The sequence below is a fragment of the Cherax quadricarinatus genome, chromosome 91 (assembly GCF_038502225.1).
Source record: "Cherax quadricarinatus isolate ZL_2023a chromosome 91, ASM3850222v1, whole genome shotgun sequence".
Lineage (NCBI taxonomy): Eukaryota > Metazoa > Arthropoda > Malacostraca > Decapoda > Parastacidae > Cherax > Cherax quadricarinatus.
Window position 1 is genome coordinate 9,742,404 of NC_091382.1, and position 15,935 is coordinate 9,758,338.

Consider the following 15,935-nt stretch of genomic DNA (forward strand, 5'->3'; position numbering starts at 1 on the left):
ATACTAACAAACTCCTGCATAATTTAAACCCCAATAATTTGTTACGCGTATCAGTAGATTTTCTTCACTCATTGATAGACTTACTTACCAAAATCTTAAATTTTTTCCGAAGATAAATGAAATGAGAGAAAATATATTGGAATATAATTTATTATTAAAGATAAACTCTTTCAGGTTTATCCACAACCAATGAACATTGTTCACTTAATATGAACATTGTTCACTTAATATGAACATTGTTCACTTAATATGAACATTGTTCACTTAATATGAACATTGTTCACTTAATATGAACATTGTTCACTTAATATGAACATTGTCCACTTAATATGAACATTGTCCACTTAATATGAACATTGTCCACTTAATATGAACATTGTCCACTTAATATGAACATTGTCCACTTAATATGAACATTGTTCACTTAATATGAACATTGTTCACTTAATATGAAAATTGTTCACTTAATATGAACATTGTTCACTTAATATGAACATTGTTCACTTAACATGAACATTGTTCACTTAATATGAACATTGTTCACTTAACATGAACATTGTTCACTTAATATGAACATTGTTCACTTAATATGAACATTGTTCACTTAATATGAACATTGTCCACTTAATATGAACATTGTCCACTTAATATGAACATTGTTCACTTAATATGAACATTGTTCACTTAATATGAACATTGTTCACTTAACATGAACATTGTTCACTTAATATGAACATTGTTCACTTAACATGAACATTGTTCACTTAATATGAACATTGTTCACTTAATATGAACATTGTTCACTTAATATGAACATTGTTCACTTAACATGAACATTGTTCACTTAATATGAACATTGTCCACTTAATATGAACATTGTCCACTTAATATGAACATTGTTCACTTAATATGAACATTGTTCACTTAATATGAACATTGTTCACTTAATATGAACATTGTCCACTTAATATGAACATTGTTCACTTAATATGAACATTGTTCACTTAATATGAACATTGTCCACTTAATGTTCTTAATTATTGGTGTTTGTAAAAAAAATCAATAATTGACCAATTTAAAATATTACACAGGATGTATACTTCGTGAGGTGTACATCAGTGTTTATACACTGAGGTGTATATCAGTGTATATAGTGAAGTGTATGTCAGTGCATATACATTGAGATGTATATCAGTGTACATACACTGTGTATATCAGTGTACATTGAGGTGTATGTCAGTGTATATACACTGAAGTGAGTGTCAGTGTATATACACTGAGGTGAATGTCAGTGTATATACACTGAGGTGAATGTTAGTGTATATACACTGAGGTGAATGTCAGTGTATATACACTGAGGTGAATGTCAGTGTATATACACTGAGGTGAATGTCAGTGTATATACACTGAGGTGAATGTCAGTGTATATACACTGAGGTGAATGTCAGTGTATATACACTGAGGTGAATGTCAGTGTATATACACTGAGGTGAATGTCAGTGTATATACACTGATGTATATGTCAGTGTATATACACTGATGTATATGTCAGTGTATATGAGGTGTATATCAGTGTACATACACTGAAGTGTATGTCAGTGTATATACACTGAGGTGAATGTCAGTGTATATACACTGAGGTGAATGTCAGTGTATATACACTGAAGTGTATGTCAGTGTATATACACTGAAGTGTATATCAGTGTATATACACTGAGATATCAATTGTGGTTTAAGAGGCGACATGTAGCCCTAATGACCCTAGTGTAGTCGACAGACTTCAAACCCAATTAAAATAAAATAATTAACAGGTTAATTAACTATAATGAAGTTAACTCGTAATTACGTGTTCTGGATAGTGATGATGTGCAATTTCCCCTTCCATAGATCAAACCTGCTCATCTCTTATTCTCCAGGTGCCTTCTGACCCTTTCGAGTTTATCGCCTCCCACTAATAATAATAATAATAATAATAATAATAATAATAATAATAATAATAATAATAATAATAATAATAATAATAATAATAAATAATAATAATAATAATAATAATAATAATAATAATAAATACGTGTTGGGAGGTCACATATCTCAGAACACCAGTACGCAGGCAGATCTGACGATCCAAGGAATACCTGTGTACAACACCGAAATTCACACAACCATTTAATCAACTACAGAAACGTAAGCCAACACTCAATACTGAAAAATCCTGGAATTATCACTTATCTGTATATCTAACAACTTCAACCAGAACAACGACTTCTGTAACATAGCCAAGAAACTTCTCTCTGGCTATCCCACACAAGAACATAAGAATGGAGGAACACTGCGGAAGGTCTACTCATATAATTATCTAATTTCTTTTTAAAGCTACCCAAGGTTCTAGGCTCTAACACCCTTCTCGGAAGATTGTCACATGCACCATTCTCCACCTGACCCACCATTCTCCACCTGACCCACCATTCTCCACTGACCCACCATTCTCCACCTGACCCACCATTCTCCACCTGACCCCATCCTATAAATACTCACGTACCTTCCACCCAGGTAGATCACTTTGTGACTTGATAAAGCCCACTGTGTGGGCGAAACGTTGTCAATAAAGGATCTTTTTGGAGTACATTATCTTTTTGTCCCTTATGTATCGATGTCTCCCAGATCACCTCCTTAAGAAGCCAGATCCAAGCAAGGTAAACATGTACAAGGGAAACATGTACTACGACGCAGCTTCCATCCTAGTGATTATTGCTTTGTGGTACCATCACAAACATGTACCAAGACGTAGGAGGATCAGAGAAAAAATTGCGAAGAACATGGCACAAGATGCAAATATTGTCTTGTTGAGTTGTGTGCCGAAGCGTCGCCTGTTCCACGTGGGGGAAATGTGGTGGTTTCTGTTTAGGGAACTCGGCCTTCATGAGGTCGTCTTTCAAGGAGTTGTACTTCTCCCAAGCCAACATCGGTGGACGTTTCGGAAAGTAGTCCATCCAGGAGGCTTGTTCGAATTCCGTTTCAATCCAGGTCCACAGTTGTTTCAGTTCCAATTTCAAGTCCTTAGCCCAGTCTGCGCTGAAGAGTGTCGTCAGGATTAATCTGTCATCTTCTTTCCTTATCTTCAGTTGTAGCAGCTGCAGTCTGTCGAGTTTTCCCAGTTTCTCCTCCGCTTGTGTCAGGCAGGATTCTGTGTAGTCCCTCTTCCTAAAAAAGTCCCACATCTCTGCGAGCGAATGCTGGAATTCTCTGCTCTCACTGCAGATACGTTTCACCCTCAGTGCCAGAGAGAAGGGGAGGGATTGCTCGAGGCTTTTCAGGTGGGAGGACGTCCAGTGGAGACATTGGTGTGCATTCCCCGGTTTGTAGTACGTCCTGGTATGAAGATGTCTGTCTGAATTCAAGTAAACCACTGTGTCAAGAAAGGGATTCGCAGTTATTTGATTCAAAAGTGATGGGTGTGCTTCGTTCTCCCAGTCTACCAGTTGTTGTATAGTATCACTTAATCCTTCTATTAAGCAGAATATGTCATTTATATACCTTTTGTATAGAATTAAGTGTAGGGCTGTCTCCAGTCTGTTAAGTTCTAGTTTGCAGTGAACAAATATTTCTGCGACAGCCACACTGACAGATGCTCCTATCTCTGTGCCTGTCATTTGTCTGTATACAGTATTGTCAAACTTGAGTATGGTATCCTGCATTATATGGATTAAGGAGTCTTCTACTAGGTCTCTAGACGGGGGATTCCTTATACCCAGTCCTGTAAGTTCTTCTCTGATGGCGTCCAGGTTTCGTTCATAGAAAGCTGCAACTGTCTTCCCAGCTTCTCGTTGTGGGAATGACGGGTAGAGGGATTCAATATCCAGTGAGACCAGCCATAGGTTTTCTGCTGCCCGTCCAACTCTTGGTCTTATTTCCTCTAGGATTTGTAGAAAATGAGTCGCATCCTTCAGCCTGTCAAAAAGAAGCTTCAAGAGAGGCATCAGGATTGCAGTCATCATCTTATCCATGGACTTAGTCGGCGCCGCACAGCCAGAGAGGACCGGTCTAGTCTTGAATGTTCCCAGTTCCTCGTCCTGGCTCTTGTGTCTTTGGAAGAAAATACATATTAGGAATCTTCGATTGCAATGAGAGTAGAGAGACCCTCAGTGCCACGTTCATGAATCCTTTGTGGCCGTCGTTATGATACAGTCTGAGGACTAGGTTGTTGTTTCTATCCTTAATTTCTGCGAATAACTGTTCCGGGTTATTTATTTTCTGGTAGGTTTTCTCATTCGCTACATGTTTGAGGCCTGGTTTTCTATAATTTTCTGCTTTAAAAACAACTGTCTCCGAGCCCTTGTCGGCGTCGGAAATTACTAAGTCCCGTCTTGTTTTAAGATTCTTTCTTTTTTTCGTAGGTTAGGTCTGTAGTGTTTTGGTTTACGTTTTTTCAGCCTGGTTTCTATCTTATTTATCTTCGATATGAGTCCTGATAGTTTCCTTGCAGGTTCTGTCGTTGGTCTTGATGCTCTCATATATTTTTGTGTCGTTGAGGGTTGTTCCTTCGATTTGTACCTGCGTGGTTTTCCCTCTATGTCTTGTTGGAAGGTTTGGTCGAAGCATTTATTCATTAGGACTTCCAGTTGTCTGCAGGTGTCGTCTGTGTTCTTCTCCATTCTGGTTCTGCGTGGTGGTCCTGGTACGAAGGAAAGTCTCTTGATCAGGACTCTTCTCTCTTCCTCCGTCAGCTCCACTTCCGAAATCACCAGTCTCTCCAGTTCTGGTAGGGCTGCTGCTGGTCTCTCCAGTTGTGGTTTACATCGTACCTGTTTCTGAAGACACCTCCTCCCTTCCAGAACCCCTTCTGGTTCCTGAAAAAATTACCATTGCCGTAGTTATTAGATCGTGGTTTCGGTTTATAGTAGGGTTTGTTAGTCGGTTACAGAAATATTTCCGAAATTAAGACACTTGTGCAACATCTGGGTATCTTTATTGTAGACGTTTCGCCATCCACTGGCTTTATCAATACCAATTCCAGGACATAACTTGAAGACAGTAGAACTATATACAGAAGATGAGGTAATCAGTCCCTCAACCTTGGAGTTGGTGCGAAGAGCACCGTAGTCGTGAACTACGGTGCTCTTCGCACCAACTCCAAGGTTGAGGGACTGATTACCTCATCTTCTGTATATAGTTCTACTGTCTTCAAGTTATGTCTTGGAATTGGTACTGATAAAGCCACTGGATGGCGAAACGTCTACAATAAAGTTACCCAGATGTTGCACATGTGTCTTAATTTCATCTTGTCGGTACTGTATACCATTCTTGTACAGAATTTCTTATTATTCTTGTTATTGTTGTTATTGTTTTCGTTGTTGTTGTTAGTCGTATTCCTAGGTTTTCCTCTCGTATTGTTCGGTTTTCTCTGGTTTCCCTTGGGTCTCCCGGACTCAAGTAAGGTAACTCTGTCTGCCAATATTTTCACAGATTTGGCTATGGATTGCAAGCCGGTCAGCTGTGTTTTGTCTTCTTCTGGTGCCGTCTTGTCCTCCGGAGCTAGGTCTCTAGTAGGTTCGGGTTTGTTCGTTTCTTTTTCACCTACTAGTTGGATTATATGCTTGTCCGTTTCCTGTTTTTCTGTCTAGTCTCCGGTTTCGTCCATATCCAACACTTGTTGCCAAAGCTGGATTAGGGAATCCAGAGTGTCGTCATTCCCTCCTTTTTCCTTTTTACTGTTAGAGAACTCGAGGACCGGTGGGTTCTGGGTGGGCCTCCGACGGGTCTGTCTGTTGAAATCCAGAGTCAAGGTGAAGATGTCCCTGGCTACCTCTTCTCCGAATTCCTCGAGTATAAAGCTCTTAATAACTTAGATCTTTTCTCTCGTGTGATCGAGAGTTACTGAAATACCTAATGCTTGAATGGCCGCTAAAGATTTGTAGAGATTTCTGGTTTCTTCCTCCATGGTCTTTACCAGTCAGTCTGGGTAAGTGCTAGCTTCCGGTAGTAATAGTATCTTGATCGGCTTTTGCCCCATATCCGAAAGGAGTCCTGTCTGATGGCAGTCCTGTAGATACCTGAGTTTGCTCCGGCCCTAGTCAAATTCTCTATACAGTTGCTTGAGGATGGCAGCTGCCTTATTCTCTTCTTGTTCAGAATGCGTGAAGGGTGGTGGGACGGATCAATGTAAGGCATGGGATCACTAACCTTCTCTAGTACCGTGATTTTATCTGTTACACAGCGAAACGGTAGATTCTGCAGTGTTCCGTCGTCCAGTTTTAAGCTTTCCATTGTTGCCCATACACCTTTGAAGTAGAGTCGAGGGTCGAGGATTGCCTTGGTCCCGTTCCATTCCTGGGGTTCGGTCTTGTCCGTCTGGTCCTGGATAGGGTCTCCTAGGATGTTCACTGGTTCGTAGAATTCACTGTAGTTTACCGGACCTGACTGTCCAGAAGAACGTGGGGTGTGGAGACTTAGATAAATAGAATGTGGCATAGAAATGAAGAGAGAAATCCGGAAACTGGAATGAAAACAGGTGTGTGGAATGAAAGCAGGTGTATGAGAGGAATGTCAACAGGTGTATGAGAGGAATGAAAACAGGTGTGTGGAATTAAGACAGGTGTGGGGGGATGAAAAACAGGTGTGTGGAATTAAGACAGGTGTGGGGGAATGAAAAACAGGTGTGTGGAATTAAGACAGGTGTGGGGGAATGAAAAACAGGTGTGTGGAATTAAGACAGGTGTGGGGGAATGAAAACCAGGTGTGTGGAATTAAGACAGGTGTGGGGGAATGAAAAACAGGTGTGTGGAATTAAGACAGGTGTGGGGGAATGAAAAACAGGTGTGGTGGAATGAAAAACAGGTGTGTGGAATTAAGACAGGTGTGGGGGAATGAAAAACAGGTGTGTGGCATTAAGAAAGGTGTGGGGGAATGAAAAACAGGTGTGTGGAATTAAGACAGGTGTGGGGGAATGAAAAACAGGTGTGTGGAATTAAGACAGGTGTGGGGGAATGAAAAACAGGTGTGTGGAATTAAGACAGGTGTGGGGGAATGAAAAACAGGTGTGTGGAATTAAGACAGGTGTGGGGGAATGAAAAACAGGTGTGTGGAATTAAGACAGGTGTGGGGGAATGAAAAACAGGTGTGTGGAATTAAGACAGGTGTGGGGGAATGAAAAACAGGTGTGTGGAATTAAGACAGGTGTGGGGGAATGAAAAACAGGTGTGTGGAATTAAGACAGGTGTGGGGGAATGAAAAACAGGTGTGTGGAATTAAGAGAGGTGTGGGGGAATGAAAAACAGGTGTGTGGAATTAAGACAGGTGTGGGGGAGTGAAAAACAGGTGTGTGGCATTAAGAGAGGTGTGGAGGAATGAAAAACAGGTGTGTGGAATTAAGACAGGTGTGGGGGAATGAAAAACAGGTGTGTGGAATTAAGACAGGTGTGGGGGAATGAAAAACAGGTGTGTGGAATTAAGACAGGTGTGGGGGAATGAAAAACAGGTGTGTGGAATTAAGACAGGTGTGGGGGAATGAAAAACAGGTGTGTGGAATTAAGACAGGTGTGGGGGAATGAAAAACAGGTGTGTGGAATTAAGACAGGTGTGGGGGAATGAAAAACAGGTGTGTGGAATTAAGACAGGTGTGGGGGAATGAAAACCAGGTGTGTGGAATTAAGACAGGTGTGGGGGAATGAAAAACAGGTGTGTGGAATTAAGACAGGTGTGGGGGAATGAAAAACAGGTGTGGGGGAATGAAAAACAGGTGTGTGGAATTAAGACAGGTGTGGGGGAATGAAAAACAGGTGTGTGGCATTAAGACAGGTGTGGGGGAATGAAAAACAGGTGTGTGGAATTAAGACAGGTGTGGGGGAATGAAAAACAGGTGTGTGGAATTAAGACAGGTGTGGGGGAATGAAAAACAGGTGTGTGGAATTAAGACAGGTGTGGGGGAATGAAAAACAGGTGTGTGGAATTAAGACAGGTGAGGGGGAATGAAAAACAGGTGTGTGGAATTAAGACAGGTGTGGGGGAGTGAAAAACAGGTGTGTGGCATTAAGAGAGGTGTGGAGGAATGAAAAACAGGTGTGTGGAATTAAGACAGGTGTGGGGGAATGAAAAACAGGTGTGTGGAATTAAGACAGGTGTGGGGGAATGAAAAACAGGTGTGTGGAATTAAGACAGGTGTGGGGGAATGAAAAACAGGTGTGTGGAATTAAGAGAGGTGTGGGGGAATGAAAAACAGGTGTGTGGAATTAAGACAGGTGTGGGGGAATGAAAAACAGGTGTGTGGAATTAAGACAGGTGTGGGGGAGTGAAAAACAGGTGTGTGGAATTAAGAGAGGTGTGGGGGAATGAAAAACAGGTGTGTGGAATTAAGACAGGTGTGGGGGAATGAAAAACAGGTGTGTGGAATTAAGACAGGTGTGGGGGAATGAAAAACAGGTGTGTGGAATTAAGACAGGTGTGGGGGAATGAAAAACAGGTGTGTGGAATTAAGACAGGTGTGGGGGAATGAAAAACAGGTGTGTGGAATTAAGACAGGTGTGGGGGAATGAAAAACAGGTGTGTGGAATTAAGACAGGTGTGGGGGAATGAAAAACAGGTGTGTGGAATTAAGACAGGTGTGGGGGAATGGAAACAAGTGTATGGGAGGAATTGCTAAGAAGACCTGGGAAAGAACCTCAGGTACAAGAAGACTCTTAAGAAGACCTGGGAAAGAACCTCAGGTACAAGAAGACTCTTAAGAAGACCTGAGGAAGAAAACTCTTAAGAAAACCGAGAAAGAAGCTTGAACAAACTTGAGCTACAGTTTTAAGATTGTTGTTGAGGTATTTCAGTGCTAAAGTTGCAGAATAATTGTTGCAAAGTTTGTAACGGGTAACAAACGATAGATTTTAAGCTTTGCAAAATTCATTTACACATTATATTGTATTATACACACAATACATCTGTGTAAAGTAAAAGGACACAAGTGCAACTAATGTGACATTTTATTGTGGCAACGTTTCGCTCTCCAGGAGCTTTGTCAAGCCGATACCGGCTTGACAAAGCTCGGCTTGACAAAGCTCCTGGAGAGCGAAACGTTCCCACAATAAATGTCACATTAGTTGCACTTGTGTCCTTTTACTTTACATATTGTCGGTAATTCTACCAACTTTATAACAATACCTGTACACTACTTTACGCACGAAAGAATGAAGGAGAGAAGCATAGGCCTATTGGCCTGCAAGAAAGATGAATCAGTAATACTGCAAGATTTTTGTTGCATTAAAGAGCCCAAAAGTTATTTTACGATTTAAAAAACTTTAACTGAGCTGAGCAGTCAGTGAGAGTATTAAGAGTTTGTGAGCAGTTAAGAGCACATTAAGAGTGGTGAGTAACTAAGAGTGCTCTTGGTTACAATGACGTTCATCATATACCACAGTGAGAGAGGTTTACTAAGCAGAAACGAAACACGAACTCAAAGTAACGAAAGAACTGGAAACGCAACACGAATGTCACGTTTTGTAAAAGATTGAAAAAAAAATTAGGAAGCGGCCAAAGCAATACCAGTCGCACAACATTTTTTATCACTGCAAGAAAATGGTTGAAAGTTGCTTACCATCACAGACCACAGGCCACAGACCACAGGCCACAGATCACAGGCCACAGACCACAGACCACAGGCCACAGACCACAGACCACAGATCACAGATCACAGACCACAGACCACAGGCCACAGACCACAGACCACAGATCACAGACCACAGACCACAGGCCACAGACCACAGATCACAGACCACAGATCACAGACCACAGACCACAGGCCACAGACCACAGGTCACAGACCACAGGCCACAGACCACAGATCACAGACCACAGGTCACAGACCACAGGCCACAGATCACAGATCACAGACCACAGATCACAGACCACAGATCACAGACCACAGACCACAGATCACAGACCACAGACCACAGACCACAGACCACAGACCACAGGCCACAGATCACAAGACCACAGATCACAGACCACAGACCACAGATCACAGACCACAGATCACAGACCACAGACCACTGACTTCAACACATTAATATCCTGAATATGATAATGATATAAAATACCAACAAGTTGATAAGACACATGTACAACAGTTAGGTACCATTATTCCGAAACGTTTCGCCTACACAGCAGGCGTCTTCAGTGTAATACAGAGGCAGCTTAGTAGTGTCAGAATAACTATCTACTATTGGTTGGTAGCGCACTCTGCTCACACAGTGAGGTCCGGGGGTTGATCCCCGGTACGGGTGGAAACATTAGGACGTGTTTCTTTAAGACACCTGCTGTTCTTGTTCATCTAGCAGTAAGTAGGTACCTGGGTGTTACGTGACTGGTGTGGGTCGCATACTGGGGACAAAATTAACCTAATTTTCCAGAAATGCTATGCATAATCAGGGGGTTTCTATATAGTACGTCACTGATGTCAGCTATGGTCTGTTTAAGTTGTATCACGTACTTGTACCAATACCAACCACCAACACAATACCAACCACCAACACAATGCCAACCACCAACACAATACCAACCACCACAATACCAACCACCAACACAATGCCAACCACCAACACAATACCAACCACCAACACAATACTATCCACCAACACAATACCATCCACCAACACAATACCGTCCACCAACGCAACACCATCCACCAACACAACACCATCCACCAACACAACACCATCCACCAACACAACACCATCCACCAACACAACACCATCCACCAACACAACACCATCCACCAACACAACACCAACCACCAACCCAACACCATCCACCAACACAACACCATCCACCAACACAACACCATCCGCCAACACAACACCATCCACCAACACAACACCATCCACCAACACAACACCATCCACCAACACAATACCATCCACCAACACAATACCGTCCACCAACACAATACCGTCCACCAACACAACACCATCCACCAACACAATACCATCCACCAACACAACACCATCCACCAACACAACACCATCCACCAACACAATACCAACCACCAACACAATACTATCCACCAACACAATACCATCCACCAACACAACACCATCCACCAACACAACACCATCCACCAACACAACACCATCCACCAACACAACACCAACCACCAACCCAACACCATCCAACAACACAACACCATCCACCAACACAACACCATCCACCAACACAACACCATCCACCAACACAACACCATCCACCAACACAACACCATCCACCAACACAATACCATCCACCGACACAACACCATCCACCAACACAACACCATCCACCAACACAACACCATCCACCAACACAATACCATCCACCAACACAACACCATCCACCAACACAACACCATCCACCAACACAACACCATCCACCAACAATACCATCCACCAACACAATACCATCCACAACTTCCACAATCAACCCATAACCATCTTTGGTATAATTGCTCCGTCAATTATATACGTCCACGACGCTATGATAGCAACTATTATACGTCAGGTCGGGAATATAATTGATCCAGCAGTGGCAGTAATAATTGACGGAAGCTATATAAGAGTTTTCTCTGGAAGTGTCGCCAGATTCTGTGAAATAGTGTCGTCCTTATGGCCGAAACATTTTTCTTCATAGATGTTTCGCTCTGAGTTGAGCTTTATTAAGCTGTGGCTTCGTGAAGATCTCTTTTTTTTTCAAGGTTTCCGTCAGTGTTTTATCGCTATGAGTAGAGCTTTAAGCTGTGACTTTATAAAGGCTTTTTATCAAGGATGTTTCTGAGTAGAGCTTTAAGCTGTGACTTTATAAAGGCTTTTTATCAAGGATGTTTCTGAGTAGAGCTTTAAGGTGTGACTTTATAAAGGCTTTTTATCAAGGATGTTTCTGAGTAGAGCTTTAAGCTGTGACTTTATAAAGGCTTTTTATCAAGGATGTTTCTGAGTAGAGCTTTAAGCTGTGACTTTATAAAGGCTTTTTATCAAGGATGTTTCTGAGTAGAGCTTTAAGCTGTGACTTTATAAAGGCTTTTTATCAAGGATGTTTCTGAGTAGAGCTTTAAGCTGTGACTTTAAAAAGCTCTTTCTTTTATCAATTTGTGTCTTGACGATGGTTCAATAAAGACCGAAACGTCGTCGTAAGGTTTCTCTGTCTTTTTAGTGAACTGTTCCAGGCTGTTATCCTGTCTCAGCTCATTTACAGGCCAAGAGCTGTTATCCTGTCTCAGCTCATTTACAGGCCAAGAGCTGTTATCCTGTCTCAGCTCATTTACAGGCCAAGAGCTGTTATCCTGTCTCAGCTCATTTACAGGCCAAGAGCTGTTATCCTGTCTCACCTCATTTACAGGCCAAGAGCTGTTATCCTGTCTCAGCTCATTTACAGGCCAAGAGCTGTTATCCTGTCTCAGCTCATTTACAGGCCAAGAGCTGTTATCCTGTCTCAGCTCATTTACAGGCCAAGAGCTGTTATCCTGTCCCAGCTCATTTACAGGCCAAGAGCTGTTATCCTGTCCCAGATCATTTACAGGCCAAGAGCTGTTATCCTGTCTCAGCTCATTTACAGGCCAAGAGCTGTTAGGCTGTCCCAGATCATTTACAGGCCAAGAGCTGTTATCCTGTCTCAGCTCATTTACAGGCCAAGAGCTGTTATCCTGTCTCAGCTCATTTACAGGCCAAGAGCTGTTATCCTGTCTCAGCTCATTTACAGGCCAAGAGCTGTTATCCTGTCTCAGCTCATTTACAGGCCAAGAGCTGTTATCCTGTCTCAGCTCATTTACAGGCCAAGAGCTGTTATCCTGTCTCAGCTCATTTACAGGCCAAGAGCTGTTATCCTGTCTCAGCTCATTTACAGGCCAAGAGCTGTTATCCTGTCCCAGATCATTTACAGGCCAAGAGCTGTTATCCTGTCTCAGCTCATTTACAGGCCAAGAGCTGTTAGGCTGTCCCAGATCATTTACAGGCCAAGAGCTGTTAGGCTGTCCCAGATCATTTACAGGCCAAGAGCTGTTATCCTGTCTCAGCTCATTTACAGGCCAAGAGCTGTTATCCTGTCTCAGCTCATTTACAGGCCAAGAGCTGTCATCCTGTCTCAGCTCATTTACAGGCCAAGAGCTGTTATCCTGTCTCAGCTCATTTACAGGCCAAGAGCTGTTATCCTGTCTCAGCTCATTTACAGGCCAAGAGCTGTTATCCTGTCTCAGCTCATTTACAGGCCAAGAGCTGTTATCCTGTCTCAGCTCATTTACAGGCCAAGAGCTGTTACCCTGTCTCAGCTCATTTACAGGCCAAGAGCTGTTATCCTGACCCAGCTCATTTACAGGCCAAGAGCTGTTATCCTGTCCCAGATCATTTACAGGCCAAGAGCTGTTATCCTGTCTCAGCTCATTTACAGGCCAAGAGCTGTTAGGCTGTCCCAGATCATTTACAGGCCAAGAGCTGTTATCCTGTCTCAGCTCATTTACAGGCCAAGAGCTGTTATCCTGTCTCAGCTCATTTACAGGCCAAGAGCTGTTATCCTGTCTCAGCTCATTTACAGGCCAAGAGCTGTTATCCTGTCTCAGCTCATTTACAGGCGAAGAGCTGTTATCCTGTCTCAGCTCATTTACAGGCCAAGAGCTGTTATCCTGTCCCAGATCATTTACAGGCCAAGAGCTGTTATCCTGTCTCAGATCATTTACAGGCCAAGAGCTGTTATCCTGTCTCAGCTCATTTACAGGCCAAGAGCTGTTATCCTGTCAGCTCATTTACACGCCAAGAGCTGTTATCCTGTCTCAGCTCATTTACAGGCCAAGAGCTGTTATCCTGTCTCAGCTCATTTACAGGCCAAGAGCTGTTATCCTGTCTCAGCTCATTTACAGGCCAAGAGCTGTTATCCTGTCTCAGCTCATTTACAGGCCAAGAGCTGTTATCCTGTCTCACCTCATTTACAGGCCAAGAGCTGTTATCCTGTCTCAGCTCATTTACAGGCCAAGAGCTGTTATCCTGTCTCAGCTCATTTACAGGCCAAGAGCTGTTATCCTGTCTCAGCTCATTTACAGGCCAAGAGCTGTTATCCTGTCCCAGCTCATTTACAGGCCAAGAGCTGTTATCCTGTCCCAGATCATTTACAGGCCAAGAGCTGTTATCCTGTCTCAGCTCATTTACAGGCCAAGAGCTGTTAGGCTGTCCCAGATCATTTACAGGCCAAGAGCTGTTATCCTGTCTCAGCTCATTTACAGGCCAAGAGCTGTTATCCTGTCTCAGCTCATTTACAGGCCAAGAGCTGTTATCCTGACTCAGCTCATTTACAGGCCAAGAGCTGTTATCCTGTCTCAGCTCATTTACAGGCCAAGAGCTGTTATCCTGTCTCAGCTCATTTACAGGCCAAGAGCTGTTATCCTGTCTCAGCTCATTTACAGGCCAAGAGCTGTTATCCTGTCTCAGCTCATTTACAGGCCAAGAGCTGTTATCCTGTCCCAGATCATTTACAGGCCAAGAGCTGTTATCCTGTCTCAGCTCATTTACAGGCCAAGAGCTGTTAGGCTGTCCCAGATCATTTACAGGCCAAGAGCTGTTAGGCTGTCCCAGATCATTTACAGGCCAAGAGCTGTTATCCTGTCTCAGCTCATTTACAGGCCAAGACCTGTTATCCTGTCTCAGCTCATTTACAGGCCAAGAGCTGTCATCCTGTCTCAGCTCATTTACAGGCCAAGAGCTGTTATCCTGTCTCAGCTCATTTACAGGCCAAGAGCTGTTATCCTGTCTCAGCTCATTTACAGGCCAAGAGCTGTTATCCTGTCTCAGCTCATTTACAGGCCAAGAGCTGTTATCCTGTCTCAGCTCATTTACAGGCCAAGAGCTGTTATCCTGTCTCAGCTCATTTACAGGCCAAGAGCTGTTACCCTGTCTCAGCTCATTTACAGGCCAAGAGCTGTTATCCTGACCCAGCTCATTTACAGGCCAAGAGCTGTTATCCTGTCCCAGATCATTTACAGGCCAAGAGCTGTTATCCTGTCTCAGCTCATTTACAGGCCAAGAGCTGTTAGGCTGTCCCAGATCATTTACAGGCCAAGAGCTGTTATCCTGTCTCAGCTCATTTACAGGCCAAGAGCTGTTATCCTGTCTCAGCTCATTTACAGGCCAAGAGCTGTTATCCTGTCTCAGCTCATTTACAGGCCAAGAGCTGTTATCCTGTCTCAGCTCATTTACAGGCCAAGAGCTGTTATCCTGTCTCAGCTCATTTACAGGCCAAGAGCTGTTATCCTGTCCCAGATCATTTACAGGCCAAGAGCTGTTATCCTGTCTCAGCTCATTTACAGGCCAAGAGCTGTTATCCTGTCTCAGCTCATTTACAGGCCAAGAGCTGTTATCCTGTCAGCTCATTTACACGCCAAGAGCTGTTATCCTGTCTCAGCTCATTTACAGGCCAAGAACTGTTATCCTGTCTCAGCTCATTTACAGGCCAAGAGCTGTTATCCTGTCTCAGCTCATTTACAGGCCAAGAGCTGTTATCCTGTCTCAGCTCATTTACAGGCCAAGAGCTGTTATCCTGTCTCAGCTCATTTACAGGCCAAGAGCTGTTATCCTGTCTCAGCTCATTTACAGGCCAAGAGCTGTTATCCTGTCTCAGCTCATTTACAGGCCAAGAGCTGTTATCCTGTCTCAGCTCATTTACAGGCCAAGAGCTGTTATCCTGTCTCAGCTCATTTACAGGCCAAGAGCTGTTATCCTGTCTCAGCTCATTTACAGGCCAAGAGCTGTTATCCTGTCTCAGCTCATTTACAGGCCAAGAGCTGTTATCCTGTCCCAGCTCATTTACAGGCCAAGAGCTGTTATCCTGTCCCAGATCATTTACAGGCCAAGAGCTGTTATCCTGTCTCAGCTCATTTACAGGCCAAGAGCTGTTAGGCTGTCCCAGATCATTTACAGGCCAAGAGCTGTTATCCTGTCTCAGCTCAT